Source organism: Triticum dicoccoides, chromosome 7B (assembly GCF_002162155.2).
Source record: "Triticum dicoccoides isolate Atlit2015 ecotype Zavitan chromosome 7B, WEW_v2.0, whole genome shotgun sequence".
Taxonomy (NCBI): domain Eukaryota; kingdom Viridiplantae; phylum Streptophyta; class Magnoliopsida; order Poales; family Poaceae; genus Triticum; species Triticum dicoccoides.
In genome coordinates, this window is record NC_041393.1 from 232,022,073 (window position 1) to 232,030,839 (window position 8,767).

Genomic DNA, 8,767 nt, shown 5'->3' on the forward strand with positions numbered 1-8,767 from the left:
CGCGGCCGAGCCCCGCCTCTGGCGCCGCCCGCGCCGCCCTCCGCCCTCCGCCGCCCGGATCCGACAGCTGCAGCCCCAGATCAAGCCTCCTCCGGCCTCCTCCTCGTCTCCGGCCGCTCTCCGGCGAGTCCCTCCGGCGAGATCCGTGCTGCATCGAAAACCGTGCAACCCTAGATCGGAGTGGTATATTTTCTAAGTCCTTTTCTCTGTAACATTTTATGCCATGTTCATCGCATCCTATATCGATGCATACTGCTCCATTTCGTGCGTGTGATATATCAAAATGTTCATTGTGATATGCTCTTCATTTCATTCCATTGTGCCATGTTTGTTTGAGTTCATCTCGATGCCCTAATCATTGTTGCAAGAGTGATATATGATGTTAACCTGCTGAAACTGTTATAACTTGGTGATTTGTCATTTTCGTTGCATTTGATGTGTGCATCCTATGAGCATGAGCCCTACATGTGCTTTGTACTACATCATGCCAACTTTACAGAGGTGCAATCCATATATTTTTGTGAGGCTTGTAGTGAGTGCATCGAGCTCGCGAAGTAGGGTACTTGCTATTACTGTTTTGCTAGGCTGAGTCTATTATATTTTGTTGCCATGTAAACCTGCTGCTACAAGTCATTCTATACATAATTCTGGAGATGTTCACTAAGGATGTTTTGTTATACATGTCATGCTCTATCCATCCATGCCCCTGGTTGCATTTATAGCCTGTTGTAGCTTGTTGTAATCTTGCTCCCAAATTGCTAAATAATGTTGTTGTCAGCCTGTTAACATTAAGTTCGGTTTGTGCCATGTGTTTTGCTAGTTATCCATGCACCCTACGAAATTTATCTTGCCATTATTAGCCTCATAAACATGTATTCGTATTGTTGGTCACCTTGTCATGCCATGTATTGTTCTTTGGTGAGTGGTACAAGCTCACCAACATGCCTACTTATTGTTGTTCCTGCCATGTATGAATCTGTCATATCATTTGCCATGTTTGCTTGGATGCTACCATATTTTATGTTGATCTTTGGAATTAGTTCAGCAAGGGAGTTTTGTTCTTTGTCTTTAGTATTAGCATGCCATGCCTTGGTTTGCCATGATAGATTCCTGTAACATGTTGTTTGATAGCTCTAAACACTGCAACCTGATGTTATTTCTGCTAAGCCTGAAACTGTTATTATTTGCAATCTTGCCATGACCTTTTGAGCATGTTCTAGTGTTTTCTGGAGATAGCTCAGTGTTCATGTTTTGTCATGCTTTACCTGTACTTCATGACCATGCCTTTTTTATTATGTTGAGGTGTTGTAGCATATTGGTTTGATGCTTGCTAGATGCCTAGTTGCTGTTTTGGACAGCTTGTCCTTTGAACTTATATACAGTGTATGTGTTGATCCGTTGCTCTGTTTTGAGTGTTCTCTATATGGAACTTGCTTAGAATTGCATGTAGTTTCATATTACCATGTTGCATCCTTGTTTTGAGGTGTTTTCTTGATGTTTGGATGCCTTTAGCCTCAATGCCATGTTTAACTCGTTTTGCTCATATCTTCTAGGCCGTAGCTCCGAACTAAATGAACTTTATATGTAACTTGACTAGAATCTCGTGTAGATCATCTTGGTGCTCTTTAACTTAATGTTTAACAACTTAAACTTAATGTTTGTTCAGATCTGGACCAACTTTGAAACTTGCATATGAGGACCTACCGGATTTGTTATATGTTGTTTCCGGCCTCATTTAAACTTGCTTTGATGTGTTGCTCTTGTATGCATCATCTCTTGCCATGAGTAGCTTCATGTAGCCTTGTCATGCATCATACTTGGTTGAGCATCATGCCTTGTTCATGTGTGGTGTGTTTACTATGTTGTGTGCTTCTTCTCGATAGTTCCCGTTTCGTTACGATCGTGAGGATTCGTTCGTCTACGCTTGGTTCGTCTTCGTGGCTTCATCTTCTTCATGGAATCGTTCTTCTTCGTAGCGGGATTTCAGGCAAGATGACCACTACCCTGGATCTCACTACTATCATTGCTATGCTAGTTGCTTTGTTCTATCACTTTGCTGCGCTACCTATCAATTGCTCTTCAAGCCTCCCAAATTGCCATGTCAGCCTCTAACCTTTTCACCCTTCCTAGGAAACCGTTGCTTGGCTATGTTACCGCTTTGCTCAGCCCCTCTTATAGCATTGTTAGTTGCAGGTGAAGTTGAAGATTGCCTCATGGTGGATAGGATTATGATTGGGATATCACAATATCTCTTATATTATTAATGCATCTATATACTTGGTAAAGGGTGGAAGGCTCGGCCTTATGCCTGGTGTTTTGTTCCACTCTTGCCGCCCTAGTTTCCGTCATACTGGTGTTATGTTCCCAGATTTTGCGTCCCTAACGCGGTTGGGTGATTTATGGGACCCCCTCGACAGTTCGCTTTGAATAAAACTCCTCCAGCAAGGCCCAACCTTGGTTTTACCATTTGCCTCACCACCACCTACATTTCCCTTGGGAGTAATTAACCCGAGGGTCATCTTTATTTTAGCCCCCCCCCGGGCCAATGCTTGTCTAAGTGTTGGTCCGAACCGAGTAGACTGCGGGGCCCCCTCGGCGAAACTCGAGATCTGGTTTTACTCGTAGGATGTCTCATCCGGTGTTGCCCTGAGAACGAGATATGTGCAGCTCCTATCGGGATTGTCGGCGCATCGGGCGGCTTTGCTGGTCTTGTTTTACCATTGTCAAAATGTCTTGTAAACCGGGATTCCGAGACTGATCGGGTCTTCCTGGGAGAAGGAATATCCTTCGTTGATCGCGAGAGCTTATCATGGGCTAAGTTGGGACACCCCTGCAGGGTATAAACTTTCGAGAGCCGTGCCCACGGTTATGTGGCAGATGGGAATTTGTTAATGTCCGGTTGTAGATAACATGACACCAGATACGACTTAAAACGCATCAATCGTGTGTGTAGCTGTGATGGTCTCTTTTCGGCGGAGTCCGGGAAGTGAACACAGTTTTGGGTTATGTTTGACGTAAGTAGGAGTTCAGGATCACTTCTTGATCATTGCTAGCTTCACTACCGTTCCGTTTGCTCTCTCCTCGCTCTGATTTGCGTATGTTAGCCACCATATCATACTTAGACGCTGCTGCAACCTCACCACTTATCCTTTCCTTACCCATTAAGCTTTGCTAGTCTTGATACCCATGGTAATGGGATTGCTGAGTCCTCGTGGCTCACAGATTACTACAACAACAGTTGCAGGTACTGATTATTCGATGATCATGACGCGAGAGTGATGTTTGGATGTCTGGAGTTCTTCTTCTGCTTCTTCTTCGTTCAGGGGATAGGTTCCAGGTCGGCAGCCTAGGCTAGCAGGGTGGATGTCATTTGAGTTTCTGTTTGTGTTTCATCCGTAGTCGGATGGTGCTCTTATGTAAGATGATGTTGTATTCGTGTGGCATTGTATGCCTTATGTATGTATCCCCATCTATTATGTAATGTTGATGTAATGATATCCACCTTGCAAAAGCTTCTTCAAGATGTGCTTCTATCCTTGGTGGGACCTTTGAGTTCCTTTAGGATAGAGTCGCATCTTTGGGCGTGACATTGAACTAGGTATGATGATACCGACGATCGAATCTCGGGCAAGTAACATACCGATGACAAAGGGAACAGCGTATGTTGTTATGTGGTTTGACTGATAAATATCTTCGTAGAATATGTCGGAGCCAATATGAGCATCCAGGTTCCGCTATTGGTTATTGATCGGAGATGTGTCTGGATCATGTCTACATAGTTCTCGAACCCGTAGGGTCCGCACGCTTAACGTTCGATGACGATTTGTATTATGAGTTTTGATGAGCGAAGTCTGTTCGGAGTCCCGGATGAGATTAGGATGTGATGAGGAGTCTCGAAATGGTCGAGGCATAAATATTGATATATTGGAAGGCTATGTTCGGACACCGGTAAGGTTTCGGAAGAGTTCGGACATTTTTCGGGGAACTAGGGGTTACCGGAACCCCCGGGGAAGTTATGGGCCTACATGGGCCATAAGGGAGTAGGAGAGGGAAGGCCACAAGGTGGCGCGCGCCTCTCCCCATGACAGTCCGAATTGGACTAGGGAGAGGGGGCGTGGCCCCCTCTTTACTTCCCATCTGCCTCTCCTTCCCTCCTCCCCCCTCTTGGAATAGGAAAAGGGTGGGGGGGGGCGAATCCTACTAGGTTTGGAGTCCTAGTAGGACTCCCCCCTTGGTGCGCCTCCCCCTTGGCCGGCCTCCTCCTCCCTCCTCCTTTATATACGGGGGTAGGGGGCACCCCAAAGGAGAACAGACAATCTCTTAGCCGTGTGCGGTGCCCCCCTCCACAATTTAACACCTTGGTCATATCGTCGTAGTGCTTAGGCGAAGCCTTGCGCCGGAACATCATCAACACCGTCGCCACGCTGTCGCGCTGATGGAACTCTCCCTCATCCTCAACTAAATCAAGAGATCAAGGGACGTCATCGTGCTGAACGTGTGCTGAACATGGAGGTGTCGTACGTTCGTTACTTGGATCTGTTGGATCATGAAGATGTTCGACTACATCAACCGCGTTACTAAACACTTCCGCTTTCGGTGTACGAGGGTACGTGGACACACTCTCCCGTCTCGTTGCTATGCATCTCCTAGATAGATCTTGCATGATCGTAGGAATTTTTTTGAATTACTACGTTCCCCAACAGTGGCATCCGAGCCAGGTCTATGCGTAGATGTTATTTGCACGAGTAGAACACAAAGAGTTGTGGGCAATAATAGTCATACTTCTTACCACCAATGTCTTACTTTTATTCGGCGGTATTGTTTGATGAAGCGGCCTGGACCGATATTACATGACCACGTTCATGAGACTGGTTCTACCAACGTGATTTTGCACATAGGTGGCTGGCGGGTGTCTGGTTCTCCAACTTTAATTGAATCGAGTTTGACTACGGCCGGTCCTTGTTGAAGGTTAAAATAGCACACTTGACGAAAAATCATTGTGGTTTTGATGCGTAGGTAAGAATGGTTCTTGCTAGAAGCCTGTAGCATCCACGTACGTAAAAATTGCAACAACAAAGTAGAGGACATCTAACTTATTTTTGCAGGGCTTGTTGTGATGTGATATGGTCAATACATGATGGGATATAAATTGTTGTATGAGATGATCATGTTTTGTAGCAGAGTTATCGGCAACTGGCAGGAGCCATATGGTTGTCGCTTTATTGTATGAAATGCAATCGCCATGTAATTGCTTTACTTTATCACTAAGCAGCAGCGATAGTCGTAGTAGCAATAGTTGGCGAGACGATAACGATGCCGCGATGGAGATCAAGGTGTCAAGACGGTGAGGATGGAGATCATGACAATGCTTCGGTGATGGAGATCATGAGCACAAGATGATGATGGCCATATCATGTCACATATTTTGATTGCATGTGATGTTTATCTTTTATGCATCTTATTTTTCTTAGTACGACGGTAGCATTATAAGATGATCCCTTACTAAATTTCAAGGTATAAGTGTTCTCCCTGAGTATGCACCATTGCTACAGTTCATCGTGCCAAGACACCACGTGATGATCGGGTATGATAAGCTCTACGTTCACATACAACGGGTGCAAGCCAGTTTTGCACGTGCAGAATACTCGGGTTAAATTTGACGAGCCTAGCATATGCAGATTTGGCCTCGGAACACTGAGACCGAAAGGTCGAATGTGAATCATATAGTAGATATGATCAACATAGTGATGTTCACCACTGAAAACTACTCCATCTCACGTGATGATCGGACATGGTTTAGTTGATTTGGATCACGTGATCATTTAGATGACTAGAGGGATGTCTATCTAAGTGGGAGTTCTTAAGTAATATGATTAGTTGAACTTTGATTTACCATGAACTTAAACCTGATAGTTTTTGCATGTCTATGTTGTTTTAGATTAATGGACCGTGCTATCGTTCCCTTGAATTTTAATGCGTTCCTAGAGAAAGCTAAGTTGAAAGATGATGGTAGAAATTACACGGACTGGCTCCATAACTTGAGGATTATCCTCATTGTTGCACAGAATAATTACGTCCTGGAAGCACCGCTAGGTGTACCTCCTGCGCCAGCAACTGCAGACATTGTGAATGCCTGGCAGACTTGTTGATGACTACTCGATAGTTCAGTGTGCCATGCTTTACGGATTAGAATCGGGACTTCAAAGACATTTTGAACGTCATGGAGCATATAAGATGTTCCAAGAGTTAAAATTAATATTTGAAGCAAATGCCCGAGTTGAGAGATATGAAGTCTCCAACAAGTTCTATAGCTTCAAAATGGAGGAGAATAGTTCTGTCAGTGAACACATACTCAGAATGTTTGGGTACCATAAGCACTTGACTCAGCTGGGAATTAATCTTCCTAATGATAGTGTCATTGACAGAGTTCTTCAATCACTGCCACCAAGCTATAAAGGCTTCGTGATGAACTATAATATGCAAGGGATGACGAAAACGATTCCCGAGCTCTTCGCAATGCTAAAGGCTGCGGAGGTAGAAATCAAGAAGGAGCATCAAGTGTTGATGGTCAACAAGACCACCAGTTTCAATAAAAAGGGCAAAGGGAAGAAGGGGAACTTCAAGAAGAATAGCAACCAAGTTGCTACTCCTGGGAAGAAACCCAAGTCTGGACCTAAGCCTGAAACTGAGTGCTTCTACTGCAAAGGGACTGGTCATTGGAAGCGGAACTGCCTCAAGTATTTGGCGGATAAGAAGGATGGCAAAGTGAAACATATATTTGATATACATGTTATTGATGTGTACCTTACTGATGCTCGTTGTAGCGCCTGGGTATTTGATACTGGTTTTGTTGCTCATATTTGCAACTCAAAACAGGGGCTGCGGATTAAACAAAGATTGGCTAAGAACGAGGTGACGATGCGCGTCGGAAATGGTTCCAAGGTCGATGTGATAGCCGTCGGCACGCTACCTCTACATCTACCTTCGGGGTTAGTTTTAGACGTGAATAACTGTTATTTGGTGCCAGCGTTGAGCATGAACATTATATCTGGATCTTGTTTGATGCAAGACGGTTATTCATTTAAATCAAAGAATAATGGTTGTTCTATTTATATGAGTGATATCTTTTATGGTCATGCACCCTTGCTGAGTGGTCTATTTTTATTGAATCTCGATCATGGAGATACACATGTTCATAATATTGAAGCCAAAAGATGCAAAGTTGATAATGATAGTGCAAATTATTTGTGGCACTGCCGTTTAGGTCATATGGGTGTAAAGCACATGAAGAAATGCTGATGGGCTTTTGGAATCACTTGATTATGAATCACTTGGTGCTTGCGAACCATGCCTCATGGGCAAGATGACTAAAACTCCGTTCTCCGGAACAATGGAATGAGCTACTGACTTACTGGAAATAATACATACTGATTTATGCGGTCCAATGAGTGTTGAGGCTCGTGGCGGGTATCGTTATTTTCTTACCCTCACAGATGATTTGAGAAGATATGGGTATATCTACTTAATGAAGCATAAGTCTGAAACGTTTGAAAAGTTCAAAGAATTTCAGAGTGAAGTGGAAAATCATCGTAACAAGAAAATGAAGTGATCGTGGAGGCGAATATTTGAGTTACGAGTTTGGTCTTCATTTGAAACAATGTGGAATAGTTTCACAACTCACGCCACCTAGAATACCACAGCGTAATGGTGTGTCCGAACGTCGTAACCGTACTTTATCGGATATGGTGCGATCTATGATATCTCTTACTGATTTACCACTATCGTTTTGGGATTATTCTTTAGAGACGGCTACATTCACTTTAAATAGGGCACCATCAAAATCCGTTGAGACTACGCCTTATGAACTGTGGTTTGGCAAGAAACCAAAGTTGTCGTTTCTTAAAGTTTGGGGCTACGATGGTTATGTGAAAAAGCTTCAACCTGATAAGCTCGAACCCAAATCGGAGAAGTGCGTCTTCATAGGATACCCAAAGGAAACTATTGGGTACACCTTCTATCACAGATCCGAAGGCAAGATATTCATTGCTAAGAATGGATCCTTTCTAGAGGTGGAGTTTCTCTCGAAAGAAGTGAGTGGGAGGAAAGTAGAACTTGATGAGGTAATTGTACCTTCTCCCGAGTTGGAAAGTAGTTCATCACAGAAATTAGTTCGAGTGATTCCTACACCAATTAGTGAGGAAGCTAATGATGATGATCATGAACCTTCAGATCAAGTTACTACCAAACTTCGTAGGTCTTCCAGAGTACAGTCCGCACCAGAGTGGTATGGTAATCCTGTTCTAGAAGTCATGTTACTAGACCATGATGAATCTACGAACTATGAGGAAGCGATGATGAGCCCAGATTCCGCAAAAATGGCTTGAGGCCATGAAATCTGAGATGGGATCCATGTATGGGAACAAAGTATGGACTTTGATGGATTTGCCCGATGATCGGCAAGCCATAGAAAATAAATAGATCTTCAAGAAGAAGACTGGCGCTGATGGTAATGTTATTGTCTACAAAGCTCGGCTTGTTGCGAAAGGTTTTCGACAAGTTTAATGAGTTGATTACGAAGATACTTTCTCACCCGTAGTGATGCTTAAGTCTGTCCGAATCATGTTAGCAATTGCCGCATTTTACGATTATGAAATTTGGCAGATGGATGTCAAAAGTGCATTCCTTAATGGATTTCTTGAAGAAGAGTTGTATATGATGCAACTAGAAGGTTTTGTCGATCCAAAGGATGCTAAGAAAGTGTGCAAGC